Raw genomic sequence first — 18,811 nt, forward strand, 5'->3', positions numbered from 1 at the left:
TCTTGGTTACTGAACCCTAAACCAGTTTATCAGTATCTGATTTCTATGAGTTCTATATATCAGTTAATGCAATAGATGATTTGTTCCAATCCTAAATAAGCTCAGTTTGCATTGAATTTTCAAACATCAACTTTTGAATCATTGATTGATTCCTGCTTCTTTCAGCATTGAGCTCAGCAATTTCCCCTTTAAGACTCAACACATCAACTGATGCATCAGTTGTATTTTTATTGTCTGTGGGATCATTTTGCTTTGCTCTAGCCTTTTCAAATGATAAGGCAAGCTTATGGTACTCACTAACCATGTAAGGAAGAGTTCAAATGAGTTCTTCTCTAGTGAAATAAGTTGAGCTAAAGTCAAATACCTGTTGACTGCTTGACTCCACTTCTGTATCACCAGCCATTAGACACTTCACTTCCTCTTCACCATCACTGGAACTGCATGAGGTTCTGGCTCTGACTCTTCGCTCTCAGTTTCTGCCCATTTTGATTTGCTCTCTTCAGCTAATAGCACCCCATGCTTCTTCCAGAAGGACACCTTTGGGTCTCCTCTTGTGCTCATAATATTTCTTCTTTCTTTCAGTTGAGCCTTGACTGTCCTTCTTGGGTTTGGTACAATCAGCAATGAAGTGACCGGGTTTACCACAGTTGTAGCAAGCGTTTGATTCCTCTTTTGAATTTTTTCTCTGATCGAATAGAAACGTTGTACTGACCCACTTCAGTTTGGTCTTAACACTGACAAACTGAAACTCTTAGTTCACAAATGCTTTTACAGTGCGAGACTGAATACAACACAACTGAATAAATCTAACAAAGATTTCAAGGTGCTATTAAGCTCGTAAATGTAGCCTTGATTGCTACTGATAAAAATGATAAGAGTGAGCTTTGATATCTGAATGTGAGTTGTGATTTTAGCAGAGTAACAATAAGCTTGAATAGAATAGTAATTCGCGTGTTATATTTCTCAGCTTCTCTCTTCACCTATTTATAGGCTTCCCTCTCAACGGTAATTTTAATATCATTTGAAACTTTATATCCGTTGATAGACACATCGATATACTCTGACAATTGTACACTGCAATCTCTGAAATGCGGTGTCCCACTACTAGTTGCAGTCTTTGTACTATTTGTCGGTTGTCGTTCTAAACTGATGACATGTACAGCTGAGGGACCAACTGAAAGATACTTTACTGGAAAACTCATAATTGATTTGCTTCCACTGATCAGTTCCCAACTAATCAGTCAGTTATATTTCTGCTTCAGCTGATGACGTGTATAATATTTAGCTGGTACACATTAATCTTCAGCTAGAGGCAATTAATAGTTGTAATTCTTTGATCAGTTAAACTCGATGCCTTTGATCAGTTATACAAATATGTTCTGAAGCTTAGTTTGTCAAATCACTGAAATTAAGTTCCAACAGCACTAGTCGCAGGGAAGCGCTGTGCAAGCACACGATTAAAATCATGCATGTAATCCATGTGCCGCGTGTCATACGCCACTGTCTCCTCATAATGCGTTCTTGTTCATCGATACGCTGGTGTGCAGTTTGTCCCCTCTCTGCACGTGCCTGTCGTGCGTGTGGTGCTTGTGGGGCCGGCTGTGGTTGTGCTCCACTCCCTGAAGCCTAGCCCAGACCACTCTCAATCTTCCTCTATCTTTTATCCCTCAGGAGATTTGCAACAAGTAAGATATCGCCTTTTTGTGCAAGACTGGCTCACTGTCATCCCATGTAACCCCAGCTAGGCGGCAGAGCTGCATGATTGTCGAAGAATGGGGCATGCTAACTGTGGATGTGTCCCGTGCAGCCTGCAAAATCGAATTCCTGATCACGCAGCATGCATCCACTGTCTTGCCGGTGATGATGCAATAGACCAATGCTTCTTTCGTTTTTAGCACATCAGAAACATGCCCACATGGCATCAACCGCAAGGCGACGAAATGATACCAGTTATATGCTTCTCTAATCATAGATGTCGTAGGAAATGTGACCAGAGCTCGTTGATTATTGAGCTTCCAAACCGTGCCCAGCTCACAAAGTGTGTTGATTATCGTCTCATAGGGATAGGCATGTCTCATAAATCTTGTTTACTCGGTGTCATAGTCAGGCATCGAGTACAAGAGTTAATAGTCCTACTGTCGAAAGAAACCATTTGCCCCTTTATTTTCACGTTGTAATCCTCATGCCTAACCTTTAAGTTAGCGTAGAATTCCCGCACAAGTGACATCATAGCATCTGCCGGTGGTTCAAAACCTTTGTCCAATGCAAATACTGAGCCAGTTTTAATGTCTCACAACCCAAGACGCTCTGATCCATCCCTCTTTCCCACTGCATGTTCTCTTGTAATTTTGTATAATTTTTTGTGGCAACTCCATCCCAAAAACGTCGTCTATCAAAACTAGCATCGGACTACTCACCATCCCCAGACTGAATTTTCTTACTTTTATTCCTCGGAGACATGTTTCAACTCAAATAATAATCCTCGCTCGCTAGTACTTGTCCCCAACGATAAAGAATCAAACAATTACAATTCCAGGAATATAGCACCTACAATATGAACACAATCAATCAAACAGTAGTTCCCCTATTACATACAATGCCACAATCAACCAATTATCAACAACAACCTCATTGAAGTAATATATCGAACACGTTATATGCACAAACTCTAGAACTTTATTAATTAAAAATTTAACATGGAATTTAAGATTCAAAACATCAATAACGTTTAACTTATGATCGGATCAAAATTTTATTGCACTTTTCCAAAGTAGACTTGTGGGAAGTGGAACGATTTTTGGTGGTGGATAAGGAGGGAGGTGTTCCTGGTGTGGGGTGATGAGTTTGGGGGGAAGGAAGGGCTTTTTTTATATATATATAAACTTGTATTATCGCTGGCACAAGCCTAGCGCTGCGACGCTTACAATATAGCGCCACGGCGCTAGCCTTACGCAAAAATGGCGCTGCGGCGCAATATTTAAGTGCCGCAGGGCTACGCTTGTGCAAATCTGGCACTACGGTGCTTAAAATGTAGCAACGCGGTGCAAGTTTTTTAAAATCTTTTTTTAAAAAAATTAAGTGTTCGCAAAGCTGGCGCTGCAGCGCTTAAAATGTAGCAACGCGGCGCCAGTTTTTTTTATATTTTTTTAAAAAAATTTAAGTAGTTGACATTAATTATTTCTTATTGCTCAAGGTGATTTACGTAAAACCTCATCGTTGTTGTCTCTCTCTAACTACCGGTCTGTCCATCTCATTTCTGAATCGAGTTGTTCTGTCTCTACCAACTCTTCTTCTTTCACGTCTAACCGGTTCGTGGCGCAACTCGATCGTTGGAGGATCCTAGTACCGCTCATTTGCAAGAGGTTGAAATATACCCTCATACGCTGCTAAGTACTCAAATATGTTATACCATGGCTGCACAAGTGTCGTGAGATCTAACGAGTGGCACTTAGTGGTGCAAATAGCATGGGAACGTGGAATGCCAAAAATCGTCCATTTACCACATGAAAAATCACTCGTTGATAACTTGACCACCTGCATATGTTGGACACGACTTGGTCTTCCTACAGTTGCAACCGAAGCAGTTTGCTCACGTACGTCATATTTGGCAACACGATGTTCACTAGATTTTCTTGCCCATTTCTCATACTTCCGACATGCATAATCTGACCACAACTGATTTTCCTCAACCATACGACCACCTCTTGTCACACGTTCAATGAAATATTGTACGTACCTCAGAAGTGTCAAGTTTACTATCGTAGATATAGGAAGTTTACGAACAACCTTCAACACACTATTTAAACACTCCGACATAATGATTGTCATCACCCCACGATGACAACCACCGTCATAAGCCAAACTCATTTTTTCTTTCGCAATTCCAGCCAAATATCTGTGCGCCAAGATGTTTTTTTTCTTGATTTCCTCCATTGTTGCTTCAAACTTACAAATTTGATTTTGTGTGCCTGCCGCCCAGGATTAATCTTTCAAATGAACGTCTTTGAATTTAGCATTAAAGTTTGAACACATATGTCTCAAACAAAAACGATGCACACCATATGGAGGTTGAAAATATGGTAGATCTTCAATTGCTCGCACAATTCCCTTATGCCTATCAGAAATTAGGCACACACCATTTTCACTGCAAACGACATGTCGTCCTACATTATCCAAGAACCATTTCCAAGAATCTGATGTTTCTTCATCTACAATAGCAAATGCTAGCGGTCTGATTGTTCGCATCCAGAGTGATAGCGATCAACATTTTGTGCTTGTATTTGGTATACAGGTGTGTAACATCGACTTTTATTATTTTTCGACAATGCCGAAACCCATAAATACACGGCCTGAATTCCCAAAAAACATAGTTCATTGTCTTAATCATTTCAGTGTTGGCTCTGAGATTCTTCCACTCCACATATGTTCCCGGATTATATTTGGTCAAAGCACACATTTTTTGGAAGTAATTGAACGGAGCCCTCCCATGTACCATAAGAAATTTCCATTGCACGTTTCAAACTTCGCCATGCCTTCGTATACGAGATTTGATATTCATATTTATCTTTCACATTTTCAATGATATACTTAAGCTCGTACGAAGGATCACAACGAACAACTCCCAATAGCCTATGTGTCATCGTATCACTGTTCAAGTTCTTATGGTCTATACCAACAGAGGTAGATACACATGTGTGAGGCCTGTCATATTTTGTTATTTTCCAAATAACCAGTTTTTGCCTTCAAAGAAGCGCGTAGTCCCCATCGACAAATTACCGTAGAAGAATGATGTCTGCAATGTAATTTCCACAAACTGTGTGTGCTATCCACGACACGGTACTCACGCCTGACAACTCTAACGAAATAATCCTTCACGGATCCAATAAGATCATTCTTATCTTTAAATAACATATTAACGCATAGTTCACCTCTTTCTGGATTTATAATAGCTTGTTTGCATTCCAGAAGGTACATCGATAGAATCAGGAGGCTCTTCCCCAATATTTTTTTGATAAATGATGGCATCTCATAAGTGTTTGAAATAAATGGTACGGTATGTCTATGTAAAGTGTTACCAGGTGGTTGCCGAGATGATGTCCCCTCATCAGGATTTGAAAATGTATTCACTTCATCATCATCATCATCATCATCATCACCATCATTCACTTCTTCTTCTTCAGACTCGCTATATGACATATCGGGTTCAGAATCAATCCTATAAATATCATCATTAGTGGCCAGAACCGGACAATGAGCACTCGTATCTAATGTTGTATTAGAATAATATGGAGCATGATTTTGTTCCGACAAGACATTGATATATTTATCCCAAAACCCACTTACATTATCGAAATTTATATTACCGAGTCCTTCAGTAACCTGTGTAACATGAGATTGTAGATCCTTGAAACCACCATATGTAGAAGTACCGGGTTGATTTTTGAACCCTGAATCGGATGCATGTGGAACGTATGATTCAGAATCATCAAATCCAACATGATGCTCAAATGAATTTGCTTCCACATGTAAATGCAATATATGCATATTGTCACATTGCATTATAAACTGTAGAGCATCATCATCAACGATGTAATGCCCGGAAATTTAATCCTAATAATCTGTAATTATTGAATTATAATTTGATATGATTATGAGAGGAGTAATCGGGACACGAAATAAGAATACGTGTGAAAATGTATGTGCGAGAGCCGAAGGTCTCGCGCATATGCGCGAAGAGTAGGCGCGCATATGCGCGAGTAGGCAGAAGCCCATGATGCAAGACAGTAGCATCGGCGCACATGCACGAGAGGTCCAGAGAAGTTGGCGGCATGCGCGACTAGGATGCGCGCACATGCGCGGGAGGTCCAGAGAGTTGGGCGCATATGCGCGGAAAGGTGTCGCGCATATGCGCCAGCGATGTGCAAGTCGAACGCCGAGACCAGTAGGTCTCGCGCATATGCGCCGAGGATGTCGCGCATATGCGCGAGACGTGTTTTGATATTTGCATTGATTTAGACTTGAGTTTCCCTAAATCACATACTTTACTTTATTGCATTGATATTTGCATTGATTTGACTGATATACTTGTTCTCTTGAATTTTAGATAGCAGGTATTAAACGAGAAATCTTGTGACAGAAGTGCCTGATAGTGGTGGGATCGCCATGGGCACATTGCACGATGTCACAGGATAGTGTAGAAATCTTGGGACGGAAGTGCCTGACAGTGGCGGGATCGCCACGGGCACATTGAACGATGTCTCAAGATAGGATATTAGCGATAGAGCTACAGTCCATGACGGTTAGGTCAGGACACCGGATGTTTGGTTATATCGAGTAAATAGGATTGGAATTCTTCTATTACGGAATTCGATATAGGAACACCATATTTGGTTTTATCGAGTAATGGAATTACTGTTCCTTCTATTACGGAATTCGATATAGGAACACCACATCTGGAAACCGGGATCCCTAGACTAGGATTGAGTCTAGTCTGAATGATAGAGTTATAAGCATTGTCGACAGTCTATGATTGTTTATGTTTCAGATTTTGATACATATATCTGTTACCTGATTACATGATTTATATTTGTTTATATGATTGCATGTTTCGTTGATTTATACTGAGATTTATTCTCACCGGAGTTATCCGGCTGTTGTCTTGTCTGTATGTGTACATGACAATAGGTGGGACAGGATCAGGGTCCAGGTGATGAGGAAAGCTCCGGACTTGGATTAGAGATAGGGTTGGACACTTGACATTAGCTGTTTAAACCTTAGTTGAATAAATGTTGGTGGTACAGGATTTGTACTTTTATATACTGAGAAGAGTATATGTATGTTTTATGTCACTACGTTCCGCATTTTAAAAGGAAAAAATTTTAGACCCTGTTTTATAATTGATTAATTAGTCCCAATGATGATTAAGAACTTGATTAGCGTCCGGGTCCCCACAACAGGTGGTATCAGAGCGATAGATCCTTGAGATTGAGATAGGAGCTAGTGAGCGGGGTAGAATGTGTTTTCTTTCCTGCTTTTGATTGCTAGCATGATTTACTGCTTTATAATGCATGTTTATCTGTTTATCTGGCTTGATTTGAAAACATGTATTATGAGCCGAGTCTGGATCAGCAGTAAGATGATCAGAGAAGGACTGAAATAGAAATTTGGTTTGGGGTTGCTAATCCTTTTGATTTCAGATATGACTCCGAGAAGAATACCAGAACAGGGAAGTACATCGAATCCTCCCATGGATGTGACACCTACACCGATGGAGAAACTGTTGAAAAGGTTTCAGTCATTTCATCCACCGACTTTGAAAGGTACGGAGAATTCCGTGGAATGTGAAAGTTGGTTGGACGATATTGAAGCGATGTTCAAATCTTTGGAATATACTGAGGAAAAGAGGGTGAAACTGATCGGACGCCAGTTGCATAATGTTGCTAAACACTGGTGGATCACGACGAAACGGGCATTGGAACAACGAGGTACGGCCATTACCTGGAATGTGTTTAAGTCTGAATTTTATCTACGGTTCTTTCAAGTATCTTATAGGAAGTACAAGGGAGCCGAGTTTGCAAACTTGAGACAAGGCCAGTTAAACATTGAGGACTATGTGGCTAAGTTCTCTACGCTGCTCCGCTTTGCTCCCCACGTAGCTGAACATGATGAGGCCGTTGCGGACCAGTTCATAAATGGCCTGAATCTTGAAATCTTTACCTTGGTGAATACCGGGAGGCCAAACAATTTCACCGATGCCTTGAACAGAGCCAAGGGAGCCGAAGCAGGTCTGATGAGACAGAGAGAGGCTTCATTTTTGCTTCCAGTACCGGGACAACAACAACCACCTCCTCGATTTGAAGGTGGCAGCAGCAGTAACAGGAAGAAGGATTTCTTGAAGGCTACAGGGAAGCAATTCAATAAATCTGGAATTAGCTCGTCCAGTTCGAGTGGCTCTAGACAGACCGGTCAGGACCAGAGTTATACAGGACCGTACTGTGGTACTTGTGGAGGGAGGCATTCCACAGATCAGTGCCAAGGAGTGGTTGGTAGCTGTCGTATCTGTAGACAGCAGGGACACTTTGCCCGAGTGTGTCAACAGAGAGGTGCACAGGGATCCCAGGCAGCTGAGTCATCTGGATCAGTGGCTCAGGCAGGTAGACGACCATCTGCCATTCATTCTTTTCAGCCAGCACAGCCTACTCAGTCACAGCAAAGGCTCGGAGAGAGCCAGACAGGGAGCCAGCCTCAGAGACAGCAGGCCAGAGTTTTTGCTTTGACCGAGGAGCAGGCACAGGATGCACCTGATGATGTTGTGGCAAGTAACTGTTTTATTTCTGGTTATCCTGCATATATATTGATTGATACTGGTGCATCTCATACCTTTATTTCGGAGAGATTTGCATTAATGCACACATTGCCTGTTGAGTCATTAGCCACTGTAGTATATGTCACGTCTCCGTTAGGAACAGGTTTGATATCAGTAAAATCTGTTAAATCGTGTATACTGCAGTACGATGGGCATACGATTGAGTTAGACTGTATTATGCTTGGTTTATCTGATTTTGATTGTATTGTCGGTATCGATATGTTGACCAAGTACCGAGCTACGGTCGATTGCTTCCATAAGATAGTTCGATTCAGACCTGAAATGGCTGAGGAGTGGAAATTTTATGGTAAAGGTTCTCGTGCCAGAATTCCTTTGACATCTGCAATGAATATGACTCGATTATTGCAGAAGGGAGCGGATGGATTCCTGGTATATTCAGTTGATTTACTGAAATCGAGCCCATCATTGGCGGATTTGCCAGTGGTGTGTGAGTTTGCTGATGTCTTTCCAGATGAGATTCCTGGATTGCCTCCGATTCGAGAGATAGACTTCAGCATTGAGTTAATGCCAGGAACAGTTCCGATTTCTAGGGCTCCATACAGAATGGCACCGATCGAGTTGAAAGAGTTGAAAGAACAGTTGGAGGATTTACTGGCCAAGGGGTATATCAGACCGAGTGTATCTCCTTGGGGTGCTCCAGTACTGTTTGTGAGGAAGAAAGACGGGTCGATGAGACTTTGTATCGACTACCGGCAGCTGAACAAGGCAACGGTAAAGAATAAATATCCATTGCCTCGTATTGATGATTTATTTGATCAGTTGCAGGGTTCTTCGGTGTATTCCAAGATCGACTTGAGATCTGGATGCCATCAATTGAGAGTCAGGGACTCTGTTATCTCTAAGACTGCATTCAGAACCAGGTATGGACACTATGAATTTATTGTCATGCCATTTGGTTTGACGAATGCACCGGAGATATTTATGGGATTGATGAACCGCGTCTTTCAGAAATATCTGGATGATTTTGTTATCATATTTATTGATGATATTTCGATTTATTCAAAGATGTGATGGAGCATGCTGAGCACTTAAGAACTGTATTGAAAGTTTTGAGGGCGGAGAAATTATATGCTAAACTGTCGAAATGCGAGTTTTGGTTGAAACAGGTGATATTTTTGGGTCATATTATATCCGAAGACGGTATATCAGTGGATCCCATTAAGGTTGAGGCAGTGATTTCTTGGCCGAGACCGACATCTGTACCAGAGATACGTAGCTTTATGGGTTTGGCAGGATATTATCGTCGATTCATTAAAGATTTTTCGAGTATTGCCAAACCGATTACACAGTTGACTCAGAAAAATGCTCCATTTGTTTGGTCTGAAGAATGTGAGACTAGTTTTCTCGAATTGAAGAAGAGGTTGACCAGTGCGCCTGTGTGGACGATTTCTTCAGGTACTGGTGACTTTGTCGTTTATTGTGATGCATCTCACCACGGATTGGGTTGTGTTTTGATGCAGCGGGGGCATGTGATTGCTTATGCCTCGAGACATCTGAAACCCCATGAATCTCGTTACCCAATTCATGATCTTGAATTGACAGCCATAGTCTTTGCACTGAAGATATGGCGACATTAATTCTACGGTGAGAATTCGAGATTTATTCTGATCACAAAAGCTTAAAGTATTTGTTTTCCCAATCAGAGTTAAATATGAGACAGCGAAGATGGCTGGATTTATTGAAAGACTTTGATTGTGAGATTAAATACTATCCGGGAAAGTCCAATGCAGCAGTAGATGCACTAAGTCGAAAGGTATGTTCGTTATCCTTATCGACGATGGGAGTTTTCAATTTGATTGAAGACTGCTGTTTGTCTGGATTAGCTTTTGAAACAGATTGTCAGCCTCTGAGATTATATACAATTCAAGTTGAACCAGAATTGATACGGAGAATCAAAGAGGCAAAAAAGTTGATCAGAACAAACAGAATTCGATTGCCATGGTCAGAGCTGGTCATCAATCGGAATATAAGGTTCGGAATAGTGTTTTGTATGTGAATAATCGTCTTGTTGTGCCAAATGTTTCAGAATTGAGACAGCAAATACTAACAGAAGCGCACAACAGTCGTTTTAGCATTCATCCTGGGGGCAGGAAAATGTATAATGATTTGAAGACACAATATTGGTGGAAGCAAATGAAATCTGATATGACTGAATTTGTAGCCAAGTGTCTGAATTGCCAACAGGTGAAAGCTGAGAGGAAGAAACCCGGAGGACTATTACAGAGTTTATCGATTCCGGAATGGAAATGAGATCACATTTCCATGGATTTTTGACACAATTACCAAGATCCTCCCGAGGTAATGATGCGATTGGGTCGTGATTGATCGATTAACCAAATCTGCATGTTTTATTCAATACAAAATGACCTACACGTATGACCAGATGTCCGATATTTATGTTCGGGAAGTGGTTAGACTGCACGGAGTGCCGAAGTCGATTGTTTCAGACCGAGATCCTCGGTTTACTTCTCACTTCTGGCAGAGTTTGCAGCAAGCTCTTGGTACGAAGTTACATCTGAGTACCGCATATCATCCTCAGACTGATGGACAGTCAGAACGGACGATTCAGACCTTGGAAGATATGTTTGAAAGAGGACCGGTTACGGTGGCCGGAAGCGCAACGGAAGTCAAAAATTTTAAATTTAATCACTAAATTTCGGCCACCCTTGGTTTAGGTGTAATATTTACAAAAACTCCAAAAACATGCATAGGATGTTTAAGAAAGATTACCTATCAACCTCTTGAGGTTGATGTAATGGCTCCAACTAAAGTATGAATACTTTAGCTCTTCTTTGGTAGACAAATCTACAAGCACACCCTCTTCCTCTTCAAGAATTAGGCCCACCACTTAGCTATGTAAATCCCCTCAAGTTTTGCACTAGAAAAACCTGAAGATTTTTCAATGAGAAGACTTTTATTCTCCAACACTTGAAGAACAAAAGAGAGAAGAAAAATATGAGAGAAAAATGGGATGAATATTTCGGCCAAGCTAGGTGCAAGAATGAGGGAGAAAATTGAGTCTTGGGGTTGCAAAAAGCTAGATCCAAAAGTTGCATGCCATGCAATATTTTATTAAAAAGTATTCAAGACCCTTGATCTCCCAAGCATGCAAACCCTAGTGGGCTTGCAACTTTTGCAAGGCCCATGGACTCTTTTCTAATTGTCTCAAACACATTTGAGCCCAATTATATTTTACTTGATTTTACTCAAGCCCACTAGTTAAATAATTAATTCCAATTGGGCTCTACAAGGCCCAATGTTATTTAATTAATCCAACACTTGAATTAATTTAATTATTTGGACTCTACTAGGCCCACTAGTGTTTAATTAATTCAACACTTGAATTAATTTAATTAAGTCCATAATAATGTTTATGAAAATCACAATTTTCAAATAAATTATTCACTTGGCCAAATTTTAATCTAGAAACACTTTCATAAATTAAAATTTATATTTTTCTCATAGAAGTCATACTTCTATTTTTCTTTACACTTATAAACTCTTTTATAAGTCGTTCAACACATTGAACTATTTTCTCCTTTATAGAAGTCATACTTCTAATTTTCCTTTCGCTTATAAACACCTTTATAAGCCGTTCAACACATTGAACTATTTTTACTTCTCATCGGGATTTACAAAGCTAGTACTTGTGTGGCCCTCAATGGTTCATTGATACAACTAGCCGTGGGTTCACATCTCTATGTGATTCGGACTAAACATGTCCTTATTCGAGCATACCCTAATTGCTCCATTCTTACTTATCAACTCCTTGATAGCAAGAACGTCAGAACTCAAGTCTGATAGTACCCAACCAATCACGTTAAACGCCTAGCAGCATCGCTTACGTGATTCCCTAGGTATCACATGATAGTGCCTGCAAGAACCATTCAATTATGGTTAGCGTACAGTACGGTCCCTTCAACTCATATATCCCGATCGATTCGACAACCATTGGTTTATCGAGAGTTGTCAATGAATCGATACTATGTGTCATGTCGTAGTTGCATCGATGGTGTAATCTATGAAACCCTTTCATAATTACCACCATACTCTGGCCAGAGATTTCGATATACATACACATGATAACACATAGGATATCCATACCCGAAGGTAAGCGGTGAATCCCCGACTACAATGCATCGACTCCTATGTGTTTCGACAGAACACCCAACCTTGCCACCTGATGACCCCATAAGAGTCGGTAAACAAGTCAAAGTGTAATTCTAGCACATAGAGTCTCAATGTTGTCCCGGGTCATAAGGACTAATTCTGTACAACCATAAACTAGGACATTTTCACTCGATAAGTGAGAACCACTTGGAAAGTCCTTTTATGGAGGGTTGTTCAGTGCACTCTACAAAGAGCACCTATCTGCATGTTCGGACATCACAATGTCCCCTACCAATGAAACATGGTACTCACATCGCAGATACTAGTCTCGAACTCTAGCGGCCTATATCCTTCTTAGTGGCGGCTGAATCGACTAGGAACCTTTTAGAATATACAGTATTACAAATATGAGTTTCATGATACTCATCATATGAGCATCTCATATTCTTTCTACTATTTGTATATTCAAGGGCTTTATCTATGCAACTAGCATGGGTATACAGATAAAGATGTGCCATAATAATAATCTCAAACATTATTAAAATAAAGATTGCTTATACATAGAGTTTCATTGTGAACACTCGGCCAACACTTGGCTCGACGGGCACCTACTCTAACAATGTTGAGAGCTGTGGTGCTTGATTTTAGCAATAACTGGCAAGATGCATTGCCTCTTTGTGAATTTTCGTACAATAACAACTATCAAACGAGTATTGAAATGGCTCCTTCCGAAGTATTGTACGGAAAGAAGTGTCGATCCCCTCTTTATTGGGATGATATCTCTGAAGTTCTTGAGACTGGACCTGATATGATTCGAGATATGACCGAGAAAGTGAAATTGATTCAAAAGAAAATGAACGCAGCTCAAGACCGACAAGCCAAATATGCCAACCTCAGACGACGACCGTTGGTATTTGAGGTAGGAGACCGAGTATTCCTGAAGATTTTTCCTTTCAGAGGTGTTGTCAGATTTGGCAAGAAAGGAAAATTGTCTCCAAGATATGTTGGTCCTTATGAGATTCTTGAAAAGATAGGAGATCGTTCCTATCGACTCGCCTTGCCGCCTTCATTATCTGGGATACATGATGTTTTTCATGTATCTATGCTGCGGAAATATCTCCTTGATGATTTTCACGTGATTCAGCCAGACGAGACCGAGCTGGATGAGACATTGAGTTATGTCGAGAAACCGATTCGGATTATCGATCGTAAGGAAAAACAGCTCAGAACAAAGACGATTCCTCTTGTGAAAGTTCAATGGACTCGTCATGGCATCGAAGAAGCTACATAGGAAACTGAATCTGATATGAGACAAGAATTCCCAGCATTATTTCACTGATGTAAATTTTTCTTTGACTTTAATTACATTCTCTATTAATGATATGATTGATTGCTTGTGATTTCGAGGACGAAATAGTATCTTGGGGGGGAGAAATGTGATGCCCGGAAATTTAATCCTAATAATCTGTAATTGTTGAATTATAATTTGATATGATTATGAGAGGAGTAATCAGGACACGAAATAAGAATACATGTGAAAATGTATGTGCGAGAGCCGAAGGTCTCGCGCATATGCGCGAAGAGTAGGCGCGCATATGCGCGAGTAGGGCAGAAGCCCATGATGCAAGACAGTAGCATCGGCGCACATGCGCGACTATATGCGCGCACATGCGCGAGAGGTCCAGAGAAGTTGGCGCACATGCGCGACTAGGATGCGCACACATGCGCGGGAGGTCCAGAGAGTTGGGCGCATATGCGCGGAAAGGTGTCGCGCATATGCGCCAGCGATGTGCAAGTCGAACGCCGAGACCAGTAGGTCTCGCGCATATGCGCCGAGGATGTCGCGCATATGCGCGAGATGTGTTTTGCCAAGAGTGAGCCATTTGCCGTGACGCATGCGCGAGTTGTATATATATATATATATATACATGCAACTTAATCCTCAGATATAGAAATCGAAATCCGAAGGGAAGTTTAGCTTCTTGTGCTTCAAACTTCAACCGTGTAAAATCCGTCCGTCTGATTTGTAATCAAACTTCAGTACTGTAATCCTATCGACGTAGGCTACAACTGGACGTAAGTTTTTCTACGTTTTGACATGCTTTGAAATTATGCTATTGTCAAAATTGAATAGGATTCATATATGATGTTCTTGATATGTTAGACATCGTAGAATCGAAGTCAGATTAAGAAACGGATCGATTATGGAATTGTTATGGATTTTCTGGGGTATATTAATTTATACCAGACAGATTTGATTTACGGTTGAATTTCGGATTTGTAAGATATGGGTTATGGATTATAACTGTTATCTGGTGATGTTGTATTGACGGGGATATTGAAATTGTACCGTTATGCCGTCGATTTTGAATTAAATCCAGATTGATCAGATTGTTATTGATTTGAAAGATATATTGACATGAGGTTATTGATATTGTCATTGCCAGACAGACTGTGAATTCAGGACTTCGACTGAGCCAGAAACCGACGAAAGAAATGTATAAGTCAATGTGGTATTGGGAGATCGACTGAGTCGGTTTAGACTTGAGTTTCCCTAAATCACATAATTTACTTTATTGCATTGATATTTGCATTGATTTGACTGATGTACTTGTTCTCTTGAATTATAGATATCAGGTATTAAACGAGTAATCTTGTGACAGAAGTGCCTGATAGTGGTGGGATCGCCACGGGCACATTGCACGATGTCACAGGATAGTGTAGAAATCTTGGGACGGAAGTGCCTGACAGTGGCGGGATCGCCACGGGCACATTGCACGATGTCTCAAGATAGGATATTAGCGATAGAGCTACAGTCCATGACGGTTAGGTCAGGACACCGGATGTTTGGTTATATCGAGTAAATAGGATTGGAATTCTTCTATTACGGAATTCGATATAGGAACACCATATTTGGTTATATCGAGTAATGGAATTACTGTTCCTTCTATTACGGAATTCGATATAGGAACACCACATCTGGAAACCGGGATCCCTAGACTAGGATTGAGTCTAGTCTGAATGATAGATTTATAAGCATTGTCGACAGTCTATGATTGTTTATGTTTCAGATTTTGATACATATATCTGTTACCTGATTACATGCTTTATATTTGTTTATATGATTGCATGTTTCGTTGATTTATACTGGGATTTATTCTCACCGGAGTTATCCGACTGTTGTCTTGTCTGTATGTGTACATGACAACAGGTGGGATAGGATCAGGGTCCAGGAGATGAGGAAAGATCGTGATTAGAGTGGAGGCTCCGGACTTGGATTAGAGATAGGGTTGGACACTTGACATTAGCTGTTTAAACCTTAGTTGAATAAATGTAGATGGTACAGGATTTGTACTTTTATATACTGAGAAGTATATATGTATGTTATATGTCACTACGTTCCGCATTTTAAAAGGAAAAAATTTTAGACCCTGTTTTATAATTGATTAATTAGTCCCAATGATGATTAAGAACTTGATTAGCGTCCGGGTCCCCACAAACGAGATTGAATTGAATTTCATGCCAAGATGATCTCTCCATGAATGAATATTTGGTTGAAAACTTCAGAGAAAAATTCATTGGAACGATTCCTAACATTTTATACACAACTTTAACCAAATCCAACAAATTAATAGATCGTAATACTCGTATCGATCTAAAAAATGGAATAATATATTCAACTGATCCATTATTGATAACTACATGATCACCAAAATATAAGAGTACATCGATGTTAGACATTTTGCCGATGAAATTTGAGAGAAAATTTATGCAAAATAAAAGAGAATAATTATAACTCATTCATCGAAGTTCAAAGCATTATATAGAAAGAAATTACTGAAGAAAATTCAGAAAACACGTGAAGATGAAGAAATTCGGAAATCACATTCAATTATTGAAGGAAATTCAGAAATCGCGTGAAGTTTCAGGAAAAATAAAAAATATATTACGAATTGTCTGTGGTTACTAAGCACGGATGCTCCAACATGGAGCATTATTCGTGCTTCATAAGCACGGATTGCAGTATATGTGAATATATATTTTTTTGAATTATTTTTGAAATAAATATTAATATTTATATTAATTTTAAAAAACGCTAATAAAAAAAATTAAACATGTAATAAAAATTATTTTCCTGATAATTCTCTGGTCTCCGTTCCTCGATCGAGCGCGAAATGCATCTAGAAACCCTAATGTGTGAACTTTTAAAATGATCGTGAAATGATCCCTAACATGCAATAATTATGCATTAAATGCATAAAAATAAATAAACGCATAATTTAAATAAAACCCCAGATTGCATGCATTCAGTTACGTAAATTAAATTCCTGGACCTTACAAATCATATAGTATCCATGATTATAAAACACCTTAACGACTAGTACTTACTAAAACTCCATTCATGTATATGCCAAACATATTGTCCTTAACATTATCATCAATTTTTTTTTGTTTTTTTAAATCACAAGCATTCAAAGTACTTGAATGATTCAAGTCTATCATTTCACCATTTCACATTATGATTTCATTCTAAATCCCGCAATAAAATAAAACACTTATATGTAACCTCGGAACTAAAGATTCTGTCAAATGACCTTACACTCACAAAAATCTTGACACCATAGGGAATAAAACTTTTATCCACCTTCCAATATAACTTACTCTTAATATCGTATAAATGCAAAACTCATTATGCGAATATTTCTTTGATGTCTATCTATGTTCTGAAAACTCTCCCCACCACCCCCATACACGATACACACATACACAACTCATGGTAGAAGGTTTTCCGAAGATTCAAAGGGTTACAAGCCAAGGTTTCGATCCGTTCTTCATCGTCAATGTGAATTTGTGCGTATAAAACGCAAAGGCACGCCCTACATATCCTTTTCTCATCCATCATATCATAATATTGTTCAAATATAGTATGCATGAATAACATAAAGTTTCTAGCTTCATTTTTAGGATTTTTTCTTGAGCACATGAGAAAGATTGAGGTTTTGATGCAAATTCATGACTTTATTGTGTAAAGGGCTGCCATGGTCATAGGTGTTGCACAGGCGATGTTAATACATGTTATAGAGTCACACACACTCACCCTAAACACCGCCAAAGTCGAAGAAAAAAGGGGGCAAGCCAATAACAGAAACCGAAAGTTGCTGTCATGGGGTAAGGGCGATCGGGTTCCTTGTTGTGAAGGCTGGGGAGTCACGGCTTGGAACCATGGCTTGGTCAGGGGATGGTTCAGTAGTATGGAGGGTCCTAGCCAGGCTAGGGCTCGACCTAAGGGGCTTGGGAGGAGTCCTTGGCAGCAAGGACTCCCACCCGAGAATCTGTCCAGGAGGTTGCGCAGGGTTTGTGCTGCTTCCAGGGGTTCACGGCTCGGTATGTGGTTCAAGGGCCGGGCTAAGGTGTTTCACTAGAGTCCTAGGAGGGTGCACGGGTGGTTGGTTCAGGGGTTCGGCTCGCTGGTAAGGGGTTGGGACGTAAATCATAGAGTCCATGTATCATGAAACTCTCGGCCAGCTTAGGGGATTAGTGAGGGGCTCACGTTTTGGGTTTTGGCTTGGGTTCTAAGTGAACTTAGGGTCCAGTAGGGTACTTTAGGATGTTGGTCAAGTTTTGGGTCAACGTGGTTCGGGGGTAACTCGTGAAAATCAAAAGTTGGCTCGGGGTCGAAGTTGTGTCAATTTAGGGCTTTTATCTAAGTAAAATTGAAAAACGGTTCACGAGGGCCGAGTCGTGGTTCATAAGGGCTAAAATAATATAAAAAGACTAAATTTATAATTTAGGAATTTTATATTAAAGTTTGGGATTTTTCGGGAATAAAACACCGTCAAAACAATTATTTAAAGAAAAATGAAAAGGTATAATATTTAAGCTAAATAAAATTATGGAAAAAATTCATGTAAGCTTAAATAATTATTTGGGATATGTTAGAGTCAAGAAATCAAGAAAAAAAAAGTCAAAAACGTAAATTGTCAAGTCCAGAGGTAAAACGGTCTTTTTACACCAAAAATTGGTAAATGAATGGCAGTGCCCTAAATGCTATTTTATGATATTATGACTATTTTTGAATGTTTATGAGATGTTCATGATTAAATTATGATTTATTTAAATGTCCATAGATTTTTATGATTTAAGGTTGACATTTGAAATACGTGTTGCATGCTTGGTTTCAAAAGCAAAAATATTATGTTATGCATGATTTTTATAAAGTAATGAGAATGTAAAACATCCAAGGAAGTGAAGTGATTGTGACTAATTCGCTAATATTGGAGATATCCTGAGGGCGACGGTCCCAGTGGGAGCCCG

This window comes from Primulina eburnea, chromosome 11 (genome assembly GCF_022965805.1).
Source record: "Primulina eburnea isolate SZY01 chromosome 11, ASM2296580v1, whole genome shotgun sequence".
In the NCBI taxonomy this organism is placed as follows: Eukaryota; Viridiplantae; Streptophyta; class Magnoliopsida; order Lamiales; family Gesneriaceae; genus Primulina; species Primulina eburnea.